Here is a 14,110-nt window from a genome sequence, read left to right as displayed (position 1 = left end):
CATCGTAGAGAAGAATTGTCAGGTCAAGTGGTGAGATATGAATATTTTTGCTCCTTAAGCTCAAAGGATAATAAGAGGGGCTGGTAGAGAAAGAGAACTTACAGGAGTAGATATAGTGCTGTTAGGTTTGGAAGAATTCAAGAATGCAAAGGCTAGGGCCCCACCTACTTTGCACATAAATCAGGAGAAACTGCAAATCTTAGGGAATCCTTGGTTTGGGCATGGTGCTGAATCTAATGTGATACAATGTTCTCTTCATTAAGTAGCTGTGGCTGACTGGGCACCTGTTCACCGCCTCTTGAGCCATGCACACAACAGAAAAATGTGCAGAGAAACAGTGAAAGGTTTAGGCACGTTTGCATGCGTGTTTTGAGGAAAATCATGTACAAGGCTCACAGAGAATTGGTGGATTGGAATTAGCCTAGAATAAAGACAAGGATTCACCAGTAGAAGCCTCTGAAGTTCATGAATCTCTGCATGCAAATTAACCCTCATTTTCATAAATTCCTCTCTAAATTCTTCTTGCTTTGTTGTTCTAACTGCAATCTGCCTCTCCCATGAAGACTTCCCCTTCATATTGTTGTCTTTGTGGCTGCTCCTTAATGTCTTTAAATACTCCTCCCATCTGCCTAAGCCGCCCAACACCACCTTATCACAGCCATGCGCCATTCCTAAAGGGGGGCATTACTATTTTTCTTTTTGTGGAATGTAAGACCCAGGTTCACTGACACTCCCACAAATACAACTTGTGTCACAAGTGGTATTTCCATTTTCACATAGTTTCTTAAAGCTTTGAGTACACTGACCTTTTGGATTTGGTCCTTAATCTGCTGGTTAATGATGGTGTCTTCCAGATTTTCCCACATACAAGTTATTTTTGACTTTTTCCCACTTTCACTGTCCTGCCAACCTCCTGGGTATCTACCCACCTCTCCATAGCCCAGGGTCTTCATAAATGTTTCCTGTGGAATAGGCAGGGAAAGTCTTGATGAATTGAGCAAAAGTATACATCTTGTCCACAAGATGGGAGGTAGGAATACGATAAACCTGGGTTAGTGAATACAAGCAATGTCTGTGAGAAGATTTTGAAAATGGGATCTTTAAAATATAAATATATACTTATATATTATTTAGTTTTAAGTGGACACAATATCTTTAGTTTACATTTATGTGGTACTGAGGATAGAACTCAGTGCCTCAAGCATGCTAGGCGAGCACTCTACCACTGAGCCAAACCCAGCCCGGAAATGGGATTTTTCTTGATCCTCAGAACTACCTGAAGAAGTCCCAACTGTTTGTCTGGTCAATGTGCTATAGAGCTGTGCCATCTGGAACTGTTGCAGAGGTCCTGTGTGATGCTATACACTCAAGATCAAGCCATACCTGAAGTTAAGTGAGCAAATCAATCCCAAAGTGAAGCAATGGTCTACGCAAAAAGGAGGCCAGAATTTCTAAAGTAAATAAGCAACCAAAGATTTGATTGAGGGAGATACAAGAGCAAATTCTTGGAAGGGTCTCTTGAATATTGGCTTGATTCATTTAGTAAGAAACAGATAAATGACAATTTCTTCAGTGGAAATCAGTGAAAATCTTTCATCACCCATAAATCTTAACTGAATTAACCACTGACAGGCTTGCCTGATACAGCAATTAGCACTATCCTAACTAGTCTCTGTTAACAATTTTGGAAACTCTACTAACAATTTTGGATTCTACTCTGCATCCAACAGGGGAATGTCATAGAGGGGGCAGTGTCAAAAGATGAGTGAGTCATAGAAGCAGTCTTCCTAACTTTGCTCATACACTCTTTAATTTCAACTCAATAGATTTTGACTAAAAACTGGGTCCTAATACATAGATCAATGCATTTTTAAAGGCTGTGTAGCATAAAATGATCACAGCCCTCACTATTTAAGATTTCCTTATGTACTATGAGTCTCCCCTGATTTTTTTTTCCCCTGATAATCACTTAAGGTGATTCAGAGACACATCTAATGCAGCTTTCAAAGTATTCTTTTTTGTTATAACCTCACTCAAATGAAGTATATTGCTCTGACATTTTATTTAAATTAAGCCTTCATTCTTTCTATTACTCCTACTTTGGACTGGTTTTGTGGGCATGCAACTTAAGTGGTTGTTTTAGGCAGCGTTTTTGCCACTGTGACCAAAAGACCCAAAAAGAACAAATTTAGGAGGAAAAGTTTATTTTGGCGATCACAGTTTCAGAACTCTCAGTGCATAGATGGCCAACTCTATTCCTTGGGGAGCAGGTGAGGCCAAACATCATGGCCCAAAGATAAGGTAGAGAAAAGCAGCTGAGAACATCACACCAGGAGAAACAAAGAGAAAGATTTCTCACCGTGGACAAAATATACCCCAAAGGTATACCCCCAGGGACCCACCTCCTGCAGCCTACCTTACCAATCCAGTCAATCCCTATCAGGGAATTAATGCACTAATTAGGTTAAAACTCTCATAATCCAAGCATTTCACTCTAAACTTTCTTGCATTATCTCACACATGAGCTTTTGGGGGACACTGAATATCTAAACTATAGCTGAAGTCTTACACACCATGGTCTTAGAAGTTTCTCTTTTGTTACTATCTTCAAATTCTTGATAAAAATTTGAATTCTCTTATTCAAATATTACTTGTCCTGGGCTCCACAAATTGTATATCTAATCCTGTTTTACTCACCATCACTACACACACACACACACACACACACACACTTACTTTCTCCTTGACCTAACTTTAGCAAGGGCCCTTCTGTGCCCTCTTTTCAGTTAGGGTTTGACCTTAGCCCCTGCTATAGTTTGGATATGGTTTGAAGGTGTCCCTCAAGGGTTTGTTTGTGGGTTGGAATTTTGGTCCCCAGAATGGCAATGTGAGAAGTAAGGTACCCCTTAAAACATGAAGTCTAGTGGCAGTGGTTGGAACATTAGGGTGCTACCCTCAGAAGGTATTGGGATAGTTTTCTGATTACTAAGCTACTAATCATGAGACAAAGTTATTATAAAAGACCCCTTCCTTGCCCTGGCTTCTTGTCCTACCATGTGACTGCTCCCCCTGACACATGCTCCCATCCCTGTGATGGCATCTGCCATGAGGTCCTCATCAAAGCTAAGCTGAATATTGGTCCCCTGCCCTTAAACCTCTAGAACTATATGCTAAATAATTGCTTTTTCTTAGGAAAATTACCCAGCAGAAGGTATTTTGTTATAATAGCATAAAACATACTGATACTGCCCTGTTATATTTTGGATGTAAGGTATCCCCCATGCGCTCATGTGTGAGTCAATGCAAGAAGTTTCAGAGGAGAAATGATTGGGTTGTGTCTTAACCCAATCATTGGATTAATCCCTGATAGGAATTAACTGAGTAGTAACTGAAGTGGTAGAGTGTGGTTGGAGGAGGTAGGACTTGGGGGCATGGCTTATATATTTGTATCTGGAGAGTAGAAACTCTTCTCTCTGATCCCCATGTGAGCTCCTTCCCTCCACCATGATGTTCAGCTTCACTTGGAGCCCCAAGGAATGGAGCCTGCTGTCTATGGATGGAGACCTCTGAAACCAAGAGCCCTCAAACTTTTATTCCTTTAAAATTGTTCTGGTAAGATCTTTTAGTTGCAGCAGTGAAAAAGCTGACTAAAACAGGCCCCCATCCTGTATTTGGCTCTCCCAGCCCAGTCTTCAAAAGAATTCTACTGATACCATTAAGAAAAGATCCTCCACCCTTGGTAGATGTTGAAGGTGGCAAACAATCAGCTAAGTCTTTGACCTATCTTTAACAAGAGTCCCCAGACTTGTTTTTCAACAATGCCTACCTTCCATGTCTCCTCTTGGTAATTTTCCATCCAACAACCCCCTTGCTCTGCTCACTGGCTAGAAATCTGTTTCACCTGCCTTTATTATATTTGGAGTTGAGTCCAATCTTTCTGCTATTACAATATTCCTATTTTAAAAGTCTTAAGCAAAATCATCCTTACTGTTTTTACAAGGCTCAGAATAACTTTTAACAGACACACATCCATGCCATAGGCACACACCCACTCCATTCCACACATACTTTTATACTCCATTGTGTCTTTTCTTGACACAATACAACAGCACAAATAGCTAAGGTTCCGCGTATCTTTACTGCCAATATGCTAAACACTCTACTTGGCGCATAATATATAATATATATATATATATAAATAAATAAAATAATCTCATTTAATTTTGATAACAGCTTTGTGGTGACAAGTTTCATTTTATTCCTATTGACAGGCCAGGCAGGATGAAATCAAGTAACTTACCCATTTTTCAAGACTGAATTAAGATTTGAACCAAGGGAGTCTAACTTTTTGCCTCTAGTTATTCTATCAAAATCTTTTAAAGTAGAAATCAGATTCTGTGTTTAAAAGAGAGAAAAGAAGGAATACACTCTACCCAGCTCTACTTTCTGCTCTAAGTCAGCAGCAAGCATGGCTTTCATCCAGAGCCATGGCATAGAGTCCACATGATTATCAAAGCCACAGATGACCAAACCTTTCTGGAGTGAAACATATGGACATGTGTTTTGAGTAAGAGAAACAAATCTACCTCAAATTGTACTCCTCTAATATTCTATGAGGCAGTCATGGAAACTACAATTCATGCAAAATATTCCTCTTAATCTCCTTAAATATCAAAATTTGACTCATCCAGTTGTTTAACATTCTAAACATAATGTTATAGGAGTTGGGGATGAATTAATAAGAATCTTAAAAAATCATAATTGCATATTTATAAAAGTAATCCCCATCTTTCTCTACAAGTGTAGAACCAAAGACAGCTAAATCTTTGCTGGAAAGATCCACCTGACACTTTTCATTACAGTAAGAAAAAAAAAAAATCACATCTGCAGTTGTTAAGTTTAACATGTACACTTAAAAAAAATCTTAATGTTTTTAAAAATATACTGAGAAGTATTTATAAACTACGGTGTTATTATCTTCAAACTGTTAGTATGAAGCAAAGGTCATTTACCCATTTAAAAAACTGCACATTCATTCTGCCAACATCTCAGGTTGATTGCTTGTAATATAGGGTGCCTTTTACTTCCCACTAGGGGAACTAAAACAAAACAAACCACTCTTCAATCAGAGAAGAATGATCCTTTTCCCTGTTCCATCACCTTCTGCTTGAGGACTCTCTTTTCAAGTCATTGCTCTACCTTCTTTATTTTCAGGGGATGAACCACACTTATTCTAGCTATGATTCATTTTCCAACTTAAATAATTCAAAGGTCCTGATGTGTTTCACTTTCCTGCACCATGGGGTGAAAACAAAAAAAAATTTCTCTACATTATCCTCAAATTTTTCAGGTTTCTTATGGTCAGATGTCCTTTGGAGAGTATTTTTAAAATTTTGATAACACTTTTCCCATTCTCAATAAGAAACATCAAAATTATTTTCAGTTCCCCTAATGTCCCACACCCCTGTGCCTTTAATATTACCTTCTATAAATCACATGACAAGTGAATTCCATCCTTCCAAATGAATTTCATAAGTACCTTTCCTAAGATGTTTTCCTGCTTCCATTCTTCCCCAGTAGTCATGGTGGGGACCAAATGCCTCTCCAAAGCTTAACTTTATGATAGCTATATTCCAAGTTGTATAGTATTTGTATATTTTCCCAGTTGTATATATGACCTCAGTTCCTACCAGAATCTAACACACAGTAATAAATGTTCATTTTAATGATGTTGAAAAAAATTGAAATTTCAGGGAACTTTTTTGGTGCACTATTTAAGGTTATTATATGAGGGACTCTTTCCAATCTATGTGATGAGTTAAATCACTGAACAGTGTCAGTGGGCAGTTTGATAACAGAACTCCTAAAGGGTATATGAATAATTTTGATAATGTTTGAATATCAACCTTCCCAGGATTTGTTCTGGTTAGACATTTTATTGGTATTATTCAGAACATGACTCCTGGACAAAGTTTAAAGTTGGAATTGGAGAAAACATCCCAAATAGCTTGCTTTCTGAGTCCTTGCTCCATTTTATAAGATATTCCAGAAAAAGTGCCAGTAAATTTAGTTCCCAAATGAGCCAGGTTTGTCACAAGGAATTTGATTACTATCGTTGGACTCTTACATTATTAGGTACTTTCTTGGAACAAGTAAATATAACCTACAAACGGTTTAATTATAATACCAACCATCTAATAAAAGTACTATCTGATGATTCCTTTAGAAAAGGGTAATTCCTAAAAGTGACACTGATCCTTTACCCCTGCAAAATCATTCATGTAATTATCACCCATAAATCATCTCTCTGAAACTAAGCATTATGAACCCTTTTTCTTTAGAATGTTCTAACTCACACTGGGCCACATAAAAATATTGAGTGTTTATGCACTAATAAAGAATTTTAAAGATAACATTTCTTGGCAATAAATTTCATGTTTCTCAGCATATATGTGCAATAATATAAGATTCAGATATAAATTCTAAGTCATAACACATGTAAATAGTAAATCTTCATTATGTGCTTCTATGAATACCACATTTTCACAAAAACAAAATAACAACTAAGCTTTTGACAAACAAGCATTGTATCATTCTGCATATCCCATAAGCAAATTTGCTCATATTCTTTGTCTATGATTTTTTTTTTATTTAGTAAGCTATACAAAAAGTTGTACTAGGATATTACTATATTATTAAAAATGAACAAATATATTTGCACAGGTTTAGAGTATATGGTGAAATGAAAATATAGGTAACCATGCATTCTCAAAATTCCGAGGCCTGGGAGAGACTCTCTAGAAATAAGAACTAGCACTGCAGGAAAGTTGAAACTGGGGTCACACAAGAGTCGAGTAAACTTCCAGGTATGTTACCCTACATATACTAAGGTTCCAGAAGGAAGAGATGGCTTCAAATATAAGCCTCAAGGCTAAAGATTTAAGGACAGATGTTTTAACTTGCAGGTGCTAATTTTCTATCTAGCTGCTTCTCAGATGGCCACCTATAATAGAGATTCAAAATGAATCTCAACAGGAATTCATCTATTTTACAATAGGCCACAATTATCTGCAATGACGAAAAGATAGCTAGTATAGTAAAAGCTTGAGAATATATCTAAATAAAACTATTCAAAAATATATACCATGGCTTTACAAAATAGATTCAAAGAGGCTTTTATATACACATGCACATACACACACACTTTTCATCAGTGAAAGGATTCTTTCTCTTTCACATTCATTTAAAATTTGGGACATCATGTATTTATTGTTAAGTATTCCGAGTAGTGAAATGTTGACAAATCAGTATATTTGTTTTATTTAAATGACCTAATAATCTGTCATTTGTATTTTATAAAATGGAAAGAGAATTTAATTTAACGTCTCACCAGTTTAACCACTGATCTAGATTCTTTTATATGCCGGTAATTTTGATAATATTTGCTCATAGAAAACAAATAGAAAGCTTGTCCTTGTAGGATCTATAAACTCATTTATATGACGAATCACCAACAGATTATGACTGGATGTAGCTTCACAAATCTCCAGAGTGTAAAACCGAACAGAGAAATTAAATAAATCACAATAGCCCAAGTCAAACTAAGCAAATCTCTCCTCTCACTGGGTTTTATATTAAATTCCACAAGGTCATTTGACTTAGTCTGAGGTTGCCAGGATTACTTATATAGTGACTACTAAATTCCCTGACATTTTAAGCAAAATTGGTTGCTGCTGTTGCCCTGTCTGGAAATCCAGTTGGCTCTGAGTTAACACATTCCCTTCACACAATTGCAGGAAGGCTCAACCTGGCAGTCCCACCAGGTAGATAGAAAAAAAAAAAAAAAAAAAAAACAGTCCGCTGATCCTGCCTGTTGGAGGAGTGTCTTGTTTCATATTTCTGACAGCACACAACCTACCACTGACATTCTTACAGACCTCCTGTTCTACATTTGTGTTATAAAAACAGAATTGTTATAAGCAAAAGCATATCTTCAAATACAGTGCAAGTCTAGGTGCCTCAATATTTGGATCTTAGAAATTTCTAAGATGCATGTGTTTTATACACAAATGTTGTGTTTCAAAATCAGAGTTCTGTTCCCTTTGGACTTTCTCCCACCGCTCATACTGTTATGAGAAAGGATTAGCCAAGAGTAGTTTCTGTAGCAAAAAGGGTCTGTTTCTGAAAGCCTGTTCATCTTTTGCCTTTTACATGTGTTCCAACACAAAACAATTCCTAACAACCAAACAGAATCTCTTTTGATTAAAGAGCACATCATCAGACATTGGAACATTTCGCAACCCTGCTTTGCACAAGTCTTCTGAGGCTCTTGCTAAACACAAAATGAATTTTTAAAAATTTACTTTTACTTTCTAGCTCACACACTTTTGCTCTGAGGTTTTAAAGATCACTAGTCAGACTAAAATTTGAAAAATAGAGTAAGGACTATTTTCTTTGCCAAGACCATTCTCAAAAGCTCGATATTTTGTCTTAAGATTCCTAACCACTTCCTCAAATTTATTGACTTCTCCATGAATTTTATTCACACTGTGGTGAACAGTAGGGATATACTAAATGATCTGCCTTTCCAGTTTATAGCAATTGCTACCAAATTTTATGAAGTTCTAACTTTAGCCCTGAGGAGTTTCAAAATACAACCAGCTAATTTTAACTTATGTGATAAAAGTTATTTTTCCTAAAATAAGGGTACAGACAAAAAAAAATCAAACTTTGAGAAACTAAGAAATCATTTTAGAAATAAAAATTCAAAGGAAAATTATAGTCTTAAATCAGAAAAATATTCTACTAAGCCCCTTTTCATTCTTTCAATAACTAAACATTCAACAAATCTTTACAGATCACCTACTTTAGATCATATTATAAGTGCTCAACACAGAGCAACGAAAAACAGTACCAACCTATGTTCTTTTGAAATTCATATTGTAGCAGAAAAAGAATTAGCTGACTAAAAATGTGTCAGATGTACCAGATAATATATCAGATGATTATAGCACAAAAACAAAGCAGAAATAGTGACCACAGGGTCAAGGAGGAGAAGGAGCTAAAGGTTTAAAGAGGGTAACAAAAGAGGAACTAGGGAAGGAGACATTGAACAAATACTTAACAGCAATGAGGGAAGCAGTCAAGAGATTATTAAGAGGACACCCCAGGCAAAGAGACCAAACACAATTCTAGATCCAGGTGAGTCAGGGCAAGAGGATTAAAGGGTAGAGATGCATCAAGAAAGTGCCCCTGGGTTCAATCAATCCCTGATACCATTAAAAAAAATAAAATAAAAAGTAGCAGTCAGGTGCTGGTCAGTGAAGGGCTCTGCAGGAACCTAGGGCTAGGCTTGCTGTAACAGGCACTCCAGGCTAATACCCAGTGAGGCAGAATGGCCTGCAGGGATTTTGACCTGGTGTAGTTATCCTTATGGTTTCTATGAAGAAGAAGGAATTTGGAAGGTTAATGGCAGAGCAGAAAAGACCTCTTGCTCTCCAGGACTGCCAAAAAGAACTTTGCATCTTTCTTTCTCTGAAGAAAATTCTCAGCATCTGTTTCCTCCTGTGGCAAAACTACAAGTATACCTATCACATTGTCCAAAGGGAAAACTCCTTCACAGATACAAGGCAACTTCTGCGTCTTAAGAGTCATCCCATCAACTCAGCCAAAGCTCCCTCTGGGCATAAATGCTTTGAGAGAGCCTCTTAACTGCATCTAATTAAAGAGCATGTAAACAATCTCAATTTGAGATGTGGATGTGAGATTGATTTTAATTATTTAATATTAAATTTAAAAACCCTTCTCTATAAGTGGTTTTTTTTCCCCATATGAAAGGTTGATGTAGCAACATTCTCTAGACTAGACATATGGTGGGGTTGTTTAATAACCAAGAAAATATAATAAAATTAAATCTAGCACATACTTAGAATTCTATCATATTGAGGTCAAATAAATATATTTTAAAATTCTGAATTATAAAAGGAAAAATTTAAAACATCTTTGTGCTTCAGGGGGGCTTCTTTAATCCAAAAATTGAATCACCACAGGATTCCATTAAATAGAAAGCTCTCACAGTGAATTATTAATATATTGATGTTAACATATTTATAGACACATAGCAATGCTTTATATTGAGATTTCTAACCTAGACTGTTAGAGCCCCAAAAACCCTAGCAATGGACTATAAAATCCCTGAAATTATACTCAATATTATGAGTATATATTTACTTAAGGGTGTACACATACAGAGTGCCATAGTATTCACAAAGAACCTAAGACATGATGTAACTCTCCTACAATTTATGTTCTCTAAAACATAAACCAAAATCTATACCAATCAATTTGAGGAAAAGGCAAGGAAGTGATCTATTTAGGCAAGGAGCAGAAACCCAATCTCAATGAATTAAGTGAAAGGAAATTTATTTAAAATGAGAATCATTTCATAGACCCTTGTGCCAGAAATATGACCAGGTGTCACAAGAACCAAGTTGTTCTTTCTTGCTTGCTTGCCATCTTTTTCTCTTCCACTGTACACATTTGATTCATTCTGCTACCTGCCTACTGTCTCCAAAAGGCTTACAATTTTGCTCCTTAAAACCTTGCCTTATGACTTGTTTTGGATCACCATGATCCCAATTTGAATCCACAATTTGTCAAGCTTCTATGTCAATTTAATAAAATCTGATTCAGTCTCTGCTTCTCTTAAGAATATATCAGTTCTTTAGAGAAAAGGAGTTGACATTCTTAGCTTGGATTCTGAATTCATTCCTTGCCAAGAGGCAGCATCATCTCATATAATCCTGTTCATCTGGGCTCCTCCTTCAGAAAGGGCACATCAAAAATAGCTAGATAATATACTCCAACTGCTTAGATATGCCTGTCTACCCTACCAGTCTCTAAGTGCTCAAGCTGACCACTATGAGTTCTATCTTTAACTTGTAAAGTACTCAGTGCTTAAATTCTAGTGCTTTCACAACACACCTACTCCATCAGAGTCATACACTTACTCTCCAAATGTCCACTTAAAAGGTCTCCCCTCTATTGGAAAGTCAAAGGGATCCAAATAAGCACAAACTTCCTCCTTGTACTCACCGACCTTAAGGTCATGATTTAAGAGTGTGTGCTAAGTGCCAGATGAGAGACCCATACAGTAGTGCTATATCTGCAATAGTTGACCCCAGAGGCACATCAGGTTCTCAATATATCCCTCTCCATATAACAAGACTATTTTGAGGAACAAGTTTTCAAATTAACTGTTTTATAATACCAAGTCCTTTAGTAAGCATCATGTGTTTCCATCCAATACGGAAGTGAATTTGGAGACCTGATAAATTTTAATGGATCAAAAATATTCTAATTTGTGTTGAACACAATTCTTATCTTCAACACAGTACAATATATTTCAGCATTTGAAATAAAATGAGAGCGTAGGTGACTATAAAGACAAAACAAAGATGAAAAAAGATTTTACTTCAAATGTGTCATTCTGTAGTTTTGTGTGTGTGCATGTGTTTGTGTGTGTGCTCATCCCACATTTGAAACAGTGAAATAGGCTACAGTGAACATTTGAAAATCAGTCTTAGTTGAAACAGGATCTAGAGGTCACCTCTTTATTCTTGAAATGAACATGTGTATCTAAGTCTATATGTTTTGAGCCATAGAGAGATGTGTGTATTTATACACACACAATTAAAACTCTAAAGTAGAATTTTTTTAGAACCACTGAAAGATATTTTTAGGAAGGAGTGTCTTAGCATTGACATTGTTTAGAATTGCCAGCTCATGGTGATAATAAGAAGCAGGCCAAGCTCTAGTCTGCTATTATTGTTTTCATATTCTCTGTAGACATTGCTCCCAGGGAAACTATTCCTCTTGCTCCTAATGCCCCCGACTTGGTGTGTGATGCCAGAGAAAAATATCCTGGCTGGAGTGAAAAGAAATTTTAATGACAGTATTTTATAGGACATAAAGACCACAAGCTAAGCTCAAAAAAATATTGGCTTAAGAGCTTGAAATATTAGAAATACTGAGAGAACTATGTTGTCCTGACAGGCTAGGGGATGTTATTAGCACCTTCTTATTCAATAGTTCTTAATATGTTTCTTCCTCTGTGGAGAAAGGCTCAGGTAGGCTCACCTTTCCAGGTACTAATGTGTCTGCCTACAGGCCTCAGTCTTATTCTCATTGTCCAGGTAGTTTCTGAAGAATGTGTTTTTCCTGTACATCACTATAACTGACTGGGTCATATACCCATCCTAAAACAATTCTTGGCAGGATATGCAGTGACTTGGTAATCTGGTGACTATGTCTGCCCCAGGAGCTAAGAGGCTGAGTCAATTAGCAGTGATACACAATCAATCAAAAATATACCTCAAATTTTGTATTTTGATCTTTTCCCAGGCTAGCAAAATGCATGTACTGTGGTGGTCTCTTGCAATATGACTCCCCTTCAGCCACTTATCACAAAAGTAAATGACCAGTACTCAACAGTGTACATATTGCCAGGGCTTTTGGATATTATGTTTTGGCATTCCATCATATTCACCCATCTGTGTGGTTACATAAGATATTCAACACTTGGTTATAAAATAGACTTTATCTTAGATGATTTTGCCCAACTTCGGGCAAATATAAGTTTTCTCATCTAAGCTGTGATGTTTGGTCAGGTAGGTGTATTAAATGAATTTTCAATATTTGATATTTTCAACTTAGTATAAGCCTATCAGAATTTAATCCCAGTCAAAGAGCATCTGTTTAATAAAGGAAAACAAAATCAGTTTCAAAGAAGATTATCTTTTGTGGACTGGTTTTTATGCCAACCTGTTCATCTTTACTTTGACCTCCACAAAAACCTTTTATGAAGAAAGAATTATCCTCATTTAAAAATTTAAGACAAGATCTTTCCTTATTCTGCTACAAATTTGTGGGGGAAAAGCAATCGTTGGTTCTTCATTTCTCAATGTCTGTGAAACTAAGATGTAGGCAGCACCATTTTCTTCAGACTTTCAATAAGATAGTACATCATTAAATTCTGTTATAAAAACAATGATAATGAAAAGCAAATGAGTCATATTAACTTACTGGTAAGATCTTTATCTCCACCAAGTGAAGCTGAAATAGATATGCAATCCATATTTTCCTGACTACAAAACTAATTACATATTGGCAAACACATAATTGTCAGTTTATGTGACAGAGGCGGACCACAATGTATCAGGATCTTTAGATAAATATATTTCTAAATTCAAGATAGATAAAACAAATTAATGACTGTTTTCTACCTGTTCTAAAATTTTACTATTTCTATATTGTTTCTTCGATAAACATGTTACTAAATATTTACATAATCAACAATTTTTCTCATGCTGTCAAGAGCCACCTGTAATTTTCAGAAGAGTCATATACATGCTTTTTCTTGATTTTGACTTAAATTCGTAACTTTTTAAGTAAAAATGACATAATAACCTATTCTATAATTAATTTTTTCACAGTGAACAATCTGTTACCTAATCTGAGATGGGGAAATGATTTCAGCTGACCAGTGAAAACCTGCCACAACCACAAGGCCAAGTTTCTGACCCTTTTTTTTAGTTCTCCATGGACAAGTTGATGCCACCTCTTATGGGGCAATTACAGAGTCAAAGGAGCTCAGGGGAGCTTCTCTCACCAACCTGCCACCTCAGCAGGAGTGAGTTCATCCTCCTGAACTCTGGCCTCCAATGTGTAACTGTTCATAATTTTATGGAGTATCTAAATGCCACTGATTTAAAAAAAAAAAAAGAGAATAGAAAACTCTGAACCAAGGAAATTGTGAATTCAAAAAGTTAGGAGAGATACCAAATACATTAACAACACTTTCTTTACAAAATAGAATCACTTTCTTTTGAAATCAACCCCACAGTGGTGAGACATGGTTTTCTTCTAGTGTCCTCTTATGGCACACAGCCTTACCCGACAAATCCTGCCAGCTTCCAAGTCCAGCACCAACATATGGGACAGCACTCCCTCACAACATTGTGGAGAAGAGCCCATGTCCCCACTGGGCAATGAGAGTTGAGACTCTTGGTTTCCCAAGGCCAGACATGGTTGGAGGGCTTTCATGAAATAG

Source organism: Marmota marmota, unplaced genomic scaffold, assembly GCF_001458135.2.
Source record: "Marmota marmota marmota unplaced genomic scaffold, marMar, whole genome shotgun sequence".
Classification (NCBI taxonomy): domain Eukaryota; kingdom Metazoa; phylum Chordata; class Mammalia; order Rodentia; family Sciuridae; genus Marmota; species Marmota marmota.
This window is presented reverse-complemented; position numbering follows the sequence as displayed.